This window comes from Silene latifolia, chromosome 6 (assembly GCF_048544455.1).
Source record: "Silene latifolia isolate original U9 population chromosome 6, ASM4854445v1, whole genome shotgun sequence".
NCBI classification, from domain to species: domain Eukaryota; kingdom Viridiplantae; phylum Streptophyta; class Magnoliopsida; order Caryophyllales; family Caryophyllaceae; genus Silene; species Silene latifolia.
This window is the reverse complement of record NC_133531.1, coordinates 41,420,792-41,431,234: the sequence shown is the minus strand read 5'-3', so window position 1 is coordinate 41,431,234 and position 10,443 is coordinate 41,420,792. Positions and strand designations below refer to the sequence as shown.

Sequence of the window (10,443 nt, the reverse complement as noted above, 5' to 3'; positions counted from 1 at the left end):
AATCTCCACTCCTCAATCTTCGGATCCAAAGCCTGTTTCCTGTGAATGTCATCATAAAGGTCTAGCTCCATTGTCAAATCCCCTCTAGCATCCCCTTTCTGGATCATATGTATCCCCATCTTACCCACCTCATCTCTCAACCTTATCAAAGACATAGATGTGCATAGAGAATGCACACTCTTCCTGCTCAAGGCATCTGCAACCACATTAGCTTTCCCTTCATGGTATATAATATCTATGTCATAATCCCCAATCAGCTCCATCCACCTCCTCTGTCTCATGTTCAACTCCTTTTGAGTGAAGATGTACTTGAGACTCTTGTGATCTGAAAACACCTTGAAGGTCGCCCCATAAAGATAGTGTCTCCAAATCTTGAGAGCAAATACAACCGCACCCATCTATAGATCATGTGTCGGATATTTCTCCTCATAAGGCTTCAATTGCCTAGAAGCATAGGCAATCACTTTCCCATTCTGCATCAACACACAACCCAACCCATTCTTTGAAGCATCGGTATACACCTCAAATTTCTCACTCCCTTCAGGTAATGCTAAGATTGGAGCTGTAGTCAAACGCTCCTTTAATGTCTGGAACGCCGTCTCACAACTTCCATCCCAACGAAACTTTTTCTCTTTCCTCATCAAAGTTGTCATAAGTCTGGCTATCTTGGAGAAATCTTTCACGAACCGTCTATAGTACCCTGCCAAACCCAAGAAACTCCTGATCTCTGCAACATTCTTCGGTGCTTCCCACTTAGTAACTGCCTCAATCTTTGCAGGATCCACAGCTATACCCTTCTTTGAAATCACATGCCCCAGAAAAGCAACTTCCTCTAACCAGAACTCACACTTAGACAACTTTGCATACAATAGATTTTCTCGCAAAGTCTGCAACATTATCCTCAAATGCTCCTCATGCTCCTCCTTACTCTTAGAAAAGACTAACATATCATCGATAAATACCACAACAAACCGATCCAAGAACTAACTGAAGACCCGGTTCATCAAATCCATAAACATTGCATGTGCATTAGACAACCCAAACGGCATCACGACATATTCATAGTGACCATACCTCGATGTAAAAGCTATCTTCGATATGTCCTCTTCCCGAATCTTCACCTGATGGTAACCCGACCTCAAATCAATCTTAGAAAAGACCTTTGCACCGTTCGGTCACCGATCAAACAAATCATCTATCCTCGGCAAAGGATACTTATTCTTCACTGTAACTCTGTTCAGCTCTCTATAATCGATGCATAACCTCAAGCTCCCATCTTTCTTCTTCACAAACAAGACTGGTGCTCCCCACGGTGATACACTAGGTCTAATGTAACACCCGCGAATTTCGCATTTTTGACATTAAAAACTTATTTAACCGTTCAATTACCTTATTTTATATTTTTAAATTATTTAATTTTATTAATTCACTCTAAGCAAGATTTTAATGAAAAGAATATTTTAAAGTTTAATTTGTATAAAATACGTATTTTTGGTCGGATAATAATAATGACCATGATAATGATAATAATAATGCCCGTCTTAATTTCCGTCTAACATAAGACCGTCACATTTCTCTTGATAAGACTAGAACTAATCTGAACCAATCCAATCCCGACAACACGTACACACACTCAACAAATATCTTATTCTATGACTCACACTCTCACCCTCACTCACAATTCCCAACCACCCAATCCCCTTTCTTTTTCGAAAACAAAATCAGCAAAGCAACAACAACCAGCAGACCTCAAGACGCCATTTTTGTAGAGCTTCAATCCCAGATTTCGGCTCCATTTCTTCATCATTCTCCTTAATTTTTGTACCATTCTTCTCCTTATTTCCTCCTTCATCTTCCAAGGTAAGAAAGACTCGTTTTTGTGTTGGTTTCGAATCTCGCCGTCTTATAAAAGTTTCGATTTTTTCCTCAATTTCTTCGTTTTCTCGCTCCTTGTTGAAGGTTTCGAAGACCAGGTGGAAGACTCAAGCTTTGGAGACCGTTTATTCGAAGAATAAGGAGCGTTTAAGGTAACGGTGATAGGTTACTCGACAAAATGTCGATATTTCACCCTTCCTACTCGTTTTTCACCTTTGTGTGTGTAAAGTTTAGTCCTTTCTGTTTTCCTCTTACCTGTGGTTAAGTTCGTGGTGTTAGTAGTGATTTTTGCTGTTGTTTGGGAAGCTTGAATTCGTTTCAATTTGGAATCGAGTATGGGAAAGAGTTGTCGGGTTCACTGCGTGTCCCGTGTTTATGTGCTATCACTATTTCTGTTTTATTCCCTCCCTTAGCCTTCTTAGAAGAGATTTGCGTGGGCTGTCAGTACCCTGAGCTTGTTGAGTCCCGTCTCGAAATTAAGCGGGAAATGGACTGTTTACTCCTCTGTTTTGGCACGGACCTGAGAACGGATGTATACTACATCTTTGTACTATTTTTGTGTTGCTTTTACATGTCCAAAATCATCTGCTAGTACTCATTTCATTGGGAAAGCTTAGTCTGGTTTGCACTCATAAATATCGTGTCTAATTGTCACGGTGTAGTATGTGTTGGCGGGTCTGGTAGCCTGCTTTGTGACTCTATTTTGGGCAGGGATTGGTAGTGGTGCGACACGGTTGTCGGGCTGCAATAAAAGGCATTCGTGACTGTTTTTCTGCTTGCACTTGGCTGCCTTGTCTAGGCGGTAGTAGGTCTTGTTTGTTTATGGGGTGTTGCGGTTGGTTGTTTGGTGACGGGTATGGGCTGTCCATTGGCTCTTTTGAGACGTGGGTTAAGTGTTTTGGCGCAAGTTTGGATACTTGATATATTTGAATTTCCGTCTCGTGTTTTTATAACGCGATTCATTAAATATCATTCTTTTACTTGCTTATTTTGTTGGATTCATTTGTTTTGTTGGTTGGGCTCAATTGATTTAATTTGTTGGGCTTTATGTGAGTAAATAGTTGGACTTCACATGATTAAATATTTGGATTTTACATGAGTAATATGTTGGGTCTAACATGTCTTGTTTGTTGGGCTTAATGTTATTTAATTGTTGGACTCCCCTTTAATTTGTTTATTGGGCTCATAAATGAGTCCCTTGGACACGGTCACATTTTACCCCGTAAATTTCACATAACGTAAATTATGCATTATCACTCATTATATTTTATTTAACCGGCATGTTAAACTATAAAATGGAACATTCATTAATATAATACGAGTATGAGATATTCATTATAAGTACTTGTAAGAGTCACATTCTTGATAATGTCTTGTATTGTTCTGTTGTGAGAGTCTTGGTCCTATCGGATACTAGGGGTGAGCTATAAGCCCTCTAGTTGCGATATGATCGTCGGGATTGATGTTCCCATCCGTACTCATGGTGAGATGCAAGCCATGAGTATGAATGTGACATTAATGGTCCCGTGTCATATGATGTTTGCATGATCATTCTTACTCTTATTGTGACTCAAGTGTGACGTTTTACATTGTGTGACTACTTGACATTCCTTGTTTACCCCTTTCGGACCTTTGGTTACGAGTGTGTGCCATGTTTCCGGATTGGGTTATCTTTCCTCTTTCGGACCTTTGGTTACGAGTGTGTGCCATGTTTCCGGATTGGGTTATCTTTCCTCTTTCGGACCTTTGGTTACGAGTGTGTGCCATGTTTCCGAATTAGGATATCCTTCCGCCTTTCTTCGGACCTTTGGTTACGAGTGTGTACCATGTTTCCGATTAGAGGTTACTCGACCTTTGGTTACGAGTGTGTGCCATGTTTCGAGTCTTGGATACGATTGGTATATCGTTTGTCGAATCGGGTGACGTCCATCCCGAGAGTCTGGATCCAGGTTTAGACTAGGACCGTATTATGATCGTCGTCCTACCAAGAGGTTGGAGTCTAGATGGTTTGTCTTGTGAGTTCATACTAAGTATATGTCTTACACTTGTTGAGTCGAGTCAATATGAGTTGGTTGACTTGATTGTTCTATGCCCTTGATCGCATGTTTATTCTATCGTATCATGCCTATTTCATTAAGGAAGTATTATGCCTATCTCATTATGATTATCAATTATATCCTCTCTTGTTCTTTGTTGTTCATATATGATGTGTGATTAATATGTTTTTATTAAGTGGTTGTTTACTTGCATTTCGACATATTGTGGCTGGGAGAACCTTGAGTTACTCCCCACTGACTGTGGCGTTCATGTTTACATGAATGACAGGTGGTGAAGATGCTTACGTGGGGAAGACGTGTGGGCTAGCGAGAACTAAACCCTTGGACCTTAGTTTGCTAGTTATAAACCCTTTATTTGTTTATTCGTGGGATATCTTTTCCTCGCTTTCTAGACTTGGGTTGTAATAACCTAAATTTGTCTATTATCGTATTTGTTTCATTTCGTTTTTGGCATCCGCGTGTTAATCTTTAGCTCGTAATAAAAAGTTTTAAAAATATCACAAATTCCACTTTAATTTATTAGTTATATTTTCCGCTTTATCGCGGGGTGTCACAGTTGGTATCAGAGCCTATGTTGCTCCCGACGCACACACGTGTACCCCAAATTTAAATTGAACTTGACCTTGAATAATGAATGAGAGATGGGTAGATTTAAGGACCTAAGGTGGTAGTCTGTAGTGTGTTTGCTCTTTGTTAGGTTCTAACATGTTTGTTGATTGCCATTTTAATAATTGTTGTGCCCTTAGATCAATGATCGTAAGCCTACCAACGTGAAGATTAAGATTTGGTGCCTATTGCCAGAAATGGAAGATTTGTTCAACTTTGAAGAATGCTTCTACTTCCTTAAAGATGTTTCTCAATCTTTGTGTACCTTGCCTTATTCTTTAGTTCTTGATGCTTATTTCCTCTTCTTAACCTTCTTTTCTTTTCCGTGGAAGTTACTCTTGTACCCTCCTACCTTGTTCTTTGTTCTTTGCTAATTCTCCTTAACGCCCTTTTATAGTACTCTTTCTTTTGAGGGATGTTGACCTTGGTTGGGGATTTGACTTTTGAGGAGATTGCTTGTGGTTGACCCTTAATCCTGGTTTTGAGAGGATTTGATGTTGGAAAGACTTAGGTAATGTGATGAGACATACTTGGGATTCTTATACCTAGTTCCTTGATAAAGTGATTGCGGTTGTTTAGTGGGATTATTTGTGTTGTCAAGTTTGAATTGCATTTGTTAATAAGTTTATAGAGTTTGGCTTTGTTGTTTATGTCTGGGACTTGAAAGGCTTGGGAAATGTAGTGAGACGTGTCATTGGATACTAGTGCTTAGTACTTAACTTAAAATGGATGAAATTGGATGGTGGATTTGAGGATGTAGGATTGACTAACTAAGTCGAGTTCGTGATTGGCTTTCGTAGTCGCTTTGGATATGAGGACCTTGTGGAATATTTGAGGAACCTTTTCTGAGAATTTAGAACTTGAGATTAGGACCCTTGATTGAGGATTTTACCATTTTGGGAAACTTATAGATGACACCAGTTGGATATGAGTATAGCTTTGCTGGAAACCTTGACCTTGATCTTGTGGAAGTTGTTTGTGGATGTTGGAAGATTTGGAGTGATGAGATCACACTTATAGTGGAGTACCTTGTTTCAGGGAGTAGATTAGGATGAAGTAACATGAGTGTTTTGAGGAAATCCTTAGGAGTGCTATGTTTATAAGTTTTGTTGTTAGGAAGATTTCGGAACAGTTCTGGATGATGTTGTTGTTGAGATATGAGTACCTGGCGTTTCCTTCTTGTCTAATTCCCTTTCTTCTTTGGCCATAAGCGTTATCGTTCATACCTCTTTTCCTCGCTTCGTCTTGCCCCCCCCCCCCCCTAAAATTTGATGCTAGTGACCTATGAAAACTCTACCCTTGACATTCTTATTGTTTTGAGTTCAATTCTTACCCTATGAAGTTCATCATAGCTCTTTTTGTCGGTTAAGTTAGGACTCGTTAGCGTACACTGGTATTTATCTTTGTCTAAATTGCTTTTCATTTCATACAATTTCTAAACATTTCAAGCTACCATTTTTGTTTCGTTGTCAAAAGTTTATGTTACTTTTACAAAACCCTGCCTAATTTAAAGGTTTGAAAATAAAAACTTGGTTTAATTCCCTACTTGCTCTTTAAATATAAACTTATCTATCATGATTTTGATTACTAAACCCGAGATTTCTTAGAATTTTATCAAATTTCTGTTAACTTTGATCTAATTATGACTTCTTTGTCAAAGTTTAAGATTTCATTTTTAGAAATTCGACCCCCTTTTGAGTTTAAAAGTGAAACTTCTATTTCCATTTTTGGCTCTTACAAGAGAAATTTGAGTAAATTACCTTTCTCTTTTGATTTTAACGTTGATCGGATGATAGAACTCGTTATTGGAGACGTTTGATAACTTGTTCTACGCTTGTCGGTGAATGATTTTGTTTTAAATTTGTCTTTGACTTGGAGAGTAAGTGTTCTTGTGTGCACGACAAGAGAAATTTTGTTCCATGAATGAGACTTACACTTTTGAAAACTCATCATTAATGTTTATGAAAGTATTTTGATTTTCGATTTATACAAATGATTTGCCTTTTGACCTTATCATTGATTTGGAATGTGATGTTCTTGAATACGTAACGAGAACACTTTCGTTCCTTTGATGAGAATCTGGTTCTGTCGAAAAATTTTATTTGAAACTTTTGAAAGAATTTTAATTCTTACTATTTGTAACCTTTTTAAATGCTTTGGTTACCGATTCCAAAATTCCAGTTTTATTTTATGTAACCTTTCATTTCTACTTTCAAGTTTCGAGGACGAAACTTTTTAAATGGTGAGGTGAATGTAACACCCGCGAATTTCGCATTTTTGACATTTAAAATTTATTTAACCGTTCAATTACCTTATTTTATATTTTTAAATTATTTAATTTTATTAATTCACTCTAAGCAAGATTTTAATGAAAAGAATATTTTAAAGTTTAATTTGTATAAAATACGTATTTTTGGTCGGATAATAATAATGACCATGATAATGATAATAATAATAATGCCCGTCTTAATTTCCGTCTAACATAAGACCGTCACATTTCTCTTGATAAAACTAGAACTAATCTGAACCAATCCGATCCCGACAACACGTACACACACTCAACAAATATCTTATTCTATGACTCACACTCTCACCCTCACTCACAATTCCCAACCACCCAATCCCCTTTCTTTTTCGAAAACAAAATCAGCAAAGCAACAACAACCAGCAGACCTCAAGACGCCATTTTTGTAGAGCTTCAATCCCAGATTTCGGCTCCATTTCTTCACCATTCCCCTTAATTTTTGTACCATTCTTCTCCTTATTTCCTCCTTCATCTTCCAAGGTAAGAAAGACTCGTTTTTGTGTTGGTTTTGAATCTCGCCGTCTTATAAAAGTTTCGATTTTTGCCTCAATTTCTTCGTTTTCTCGCTCCTTGTTGAAGGTTTCGAAGACCCGGTGGAAGACTCAAGCTTTGGAGACCGTTTATTCGAAGAATAAGGAGCGTTTAAGGTAACGTTGATAGGTTACTCGACAAAATGTCGATATTTCACCCTTCCTACTCGTTTTTCACCTTTGTGTGTGTAAAGTTTAGTCCTTTCTGTTTTCCTCTTACCTGTGGTTAAGTTCGTGGTGTTAGTAGTGATTTCGCGCGGCTGTTTGGGAAGCTTGAATTCGTTTCAAGCTGGAATCGAGTATGGGAAAGAGTTGTCGGGTTCACTGCGTGTCCCGTGTTTATGTGCTATCACTATTTCTGTTTTATTCCCTCCCTTAGCCTTCTTAGAAGAGATTTGCGTGGGCTGTCAGTACCCTGAGCTTGTTGAGTCCCGTCTCGAAATTAAGCGGGAAATGGACTGTTTACTCCTCTATTTTGGCACGGACCTGAGAACGGATGTATACTACATCTTTGTACTATTTTTGTGTTGCTTTTACATGTCCAAAATCATCTGCTAGTACTCATTTCATTGGGAAAGCTTAGTCTGGTTTGCACTCATAAATATCGTGTCTAATTGTCACGGTGTAGTATGTGTTGGCGGGTCTGGTAGCCTGCTTTGTGACTCTATTTTGGGCAGGGATTGGTAGTGGTGCGACACGGTTGTCGGGCTGCAATAAAGGCTGTTCGTGACCTGTTTTTCTGCTGCACTTGGCTGCCTTGTCTAGGCGGTAGTAGGTACTGTTTATGGGGTGTTGCGGTTGGTTGTTTGGTGACGGGTATGGGCTGTCCATTGGCTCTTTTGAGACGTGGGTTAAGTGTTTTGGCGCAAGTTTGGATACTTGATATATTTGAATTTCCGTCTCGTGTTTTTATAACGCGATTCATTAAATATCATTCTTTTACTTGCTTATTTTGTTGGATTCATTTGTTTTGTTGGTTGGGCTCAATTGATTTAATTTGTTGGGCTTTATGTGAGTAAATAGTTGGACTTCACATGATTAAATATTTGGATTTTACATGAGTAATATGTTGGGTCTAACATGTCTTGTTTGTTGGGCTTAATGTTATTTAATTGTTGGACTCCCCTTTAATTTGTTTATTGGGCTCATAAATGAGTCCCTTGGACACGGTCACATTTTACCCCGTAAATTTCACATAACGTAAATTATGCATTATCACTCATTATATTTTATTTAACCGGCATGTTAAACTATAAAATGGAACATTCATTAATATAATACGAGTATGAGATATTCATTATAAGTACTTGTAAGAGTCACATTCTTGATAATGTCTTGTATTGTTCTGTTGTGAGAGTCTTGGTCCTATCGGATACTAGGGGTGAGCTATAAGCCCTCTAGTTGCGATATGATCGTCGGGATTGATGTTCCCATCCGTACTCATGGTGAGATGCAAGCCATGAGTATGAATGTGACATTAATGGTCCCGTGTCATATGATGTTTGCATGATCATTCTTACTCTTATTGTGACTCAAGTGTGACGTTTTACATTGTGTGACTACTTGACATTCCTTGTTTACCCCTTTCGGACCTTTGGTTACGAGTGTGTGCCATGTTTCCGGATTGGGTTATCTTTCCTCTTTCGGACCTTTGGTTACGAGTGTGTGCCATGTTTCCGGATTGGGTTATCTTTCCTCTTTCGGACCTTTGGTTACGAGTGTGTGCCATGTTTCCGAATTAGGATATCCTTCCGCCTTTCTTCGGACCTTTGGTTACGAGTGTGTACCATGTTTCCGATTAGAGGTTACTCGACCTTTGGTTACAAGTGTGTGCCATGTTTCAAGTCTTGGATACGATTGGTATATCGTTTGTCGAATCGGGTGACGTCCATCCCGAGAGTCTGGATCCAGGTTTAGACTAGGACCGTATTATGATCGTCGTCCTACCAAGAGGTTGGAGTCTAGATGGTTTGTCTTGTGAGTTCATACTAAGTATATGTCATACACTTGTTGAATCGAGTCAATATGAGTTGGTTGACTTGATTGTTCTATGCCCTTGATCGCATGTTTATTCTATCGTACCATGCCTATTTCATTAAGGAAGTATTATGCCTATCTCATTATGATTATCAATTATATCCTCTCTTGTTCTTTGTTGTTCATATATGATGTGTGATTAATATGTTTTTATTAAGTGGTTGTTTACTTGCATTTCGACATATTGTGGCTGGGAGAACCTTGAGTTACTCCCCACTGACTGTGGCGTTCATGTTTACATGAATGACAGGTGGTGAAGATGCTTACGTGGGGAAGACGTGCGGGCTAGCGAGAACTAAACCCTTGGACCTTAGTTTGCTAGTTAGAAACCCTTTATTTGTTTATTCGTGGGATATCTTTTCCCCGCTTTCTAGACTTGGGTTGTAATAACCTAAATTTGTCTATTATCGTATTTGTTTCATTTCGTTTTTGGCACCCGCGTGTTAATCTTTAGCTCGTAATAAAAAGTTTTAAAAATATCACAAATTCCGCTTTAATTTAATAGTTATATTTTCGCTTTATCGCGGGGTGTCACATCTAATGTATCCCTTCTCAATCAGATCATCCAGCTGCTTCTTCAGCTTCTCCAACTCCTTAGGACCCATACGGTACGGTGCCTTAGAGATTGGCCCCGTCCCCGGTTTTAACTCAATGCTGAAATCTATCTCCCTCTTCGGTGTCAACCCATGTATCTCATCTGGAAAGACATCTGGAAACTCTCCCACCACTGGTATCTGCTCAACTGGCGGACTCTCAACTCTATGGTCTCTCACATGGCATAAGATCAACGGACACCCCTTCCTCAGATAGGACTTCAAGGTCACTGCTGCAATCAACTTAACTTTGGCTTTGACAACAAACCCACGATAAGACACACTAATCCCCTTAGGACCTCTCAAGGAAAACCTCTTTTAATGACAATCTATCTTAGCCCTATACTTACCCAACCAGTCCATACTAATTATCATCTCAAAACCTTCCAAAAGAAACTCTAACAAGTCCACTGGTAAGTCAGCCTGCCCAACTATCATAG

General features: G+C 38.8%; 1 long non-coding RNA gene across 1 annotated transcript; it reads left to right on the top strand.

Moving 5' to 3' along the window:
• Window positions 1-7,119: 7,119 nt before the first annotated feature.
• LOC141658726 (uncharacterized) lies at window positions 7,120-9,749 on the top strand. The gene is made up of 3 exons (XR_012549375.1): window positions 7,120-7,323; window positions 7,423-7,490; window positions 9,661-9,749. It is a non-coding gene; the product is annotated as an uncharacterized LOC141658726 (long non-coding RNA).
• The last annotated feature ends 694 nt before the right edge of the window (window positions 9,750-10,443 follow it).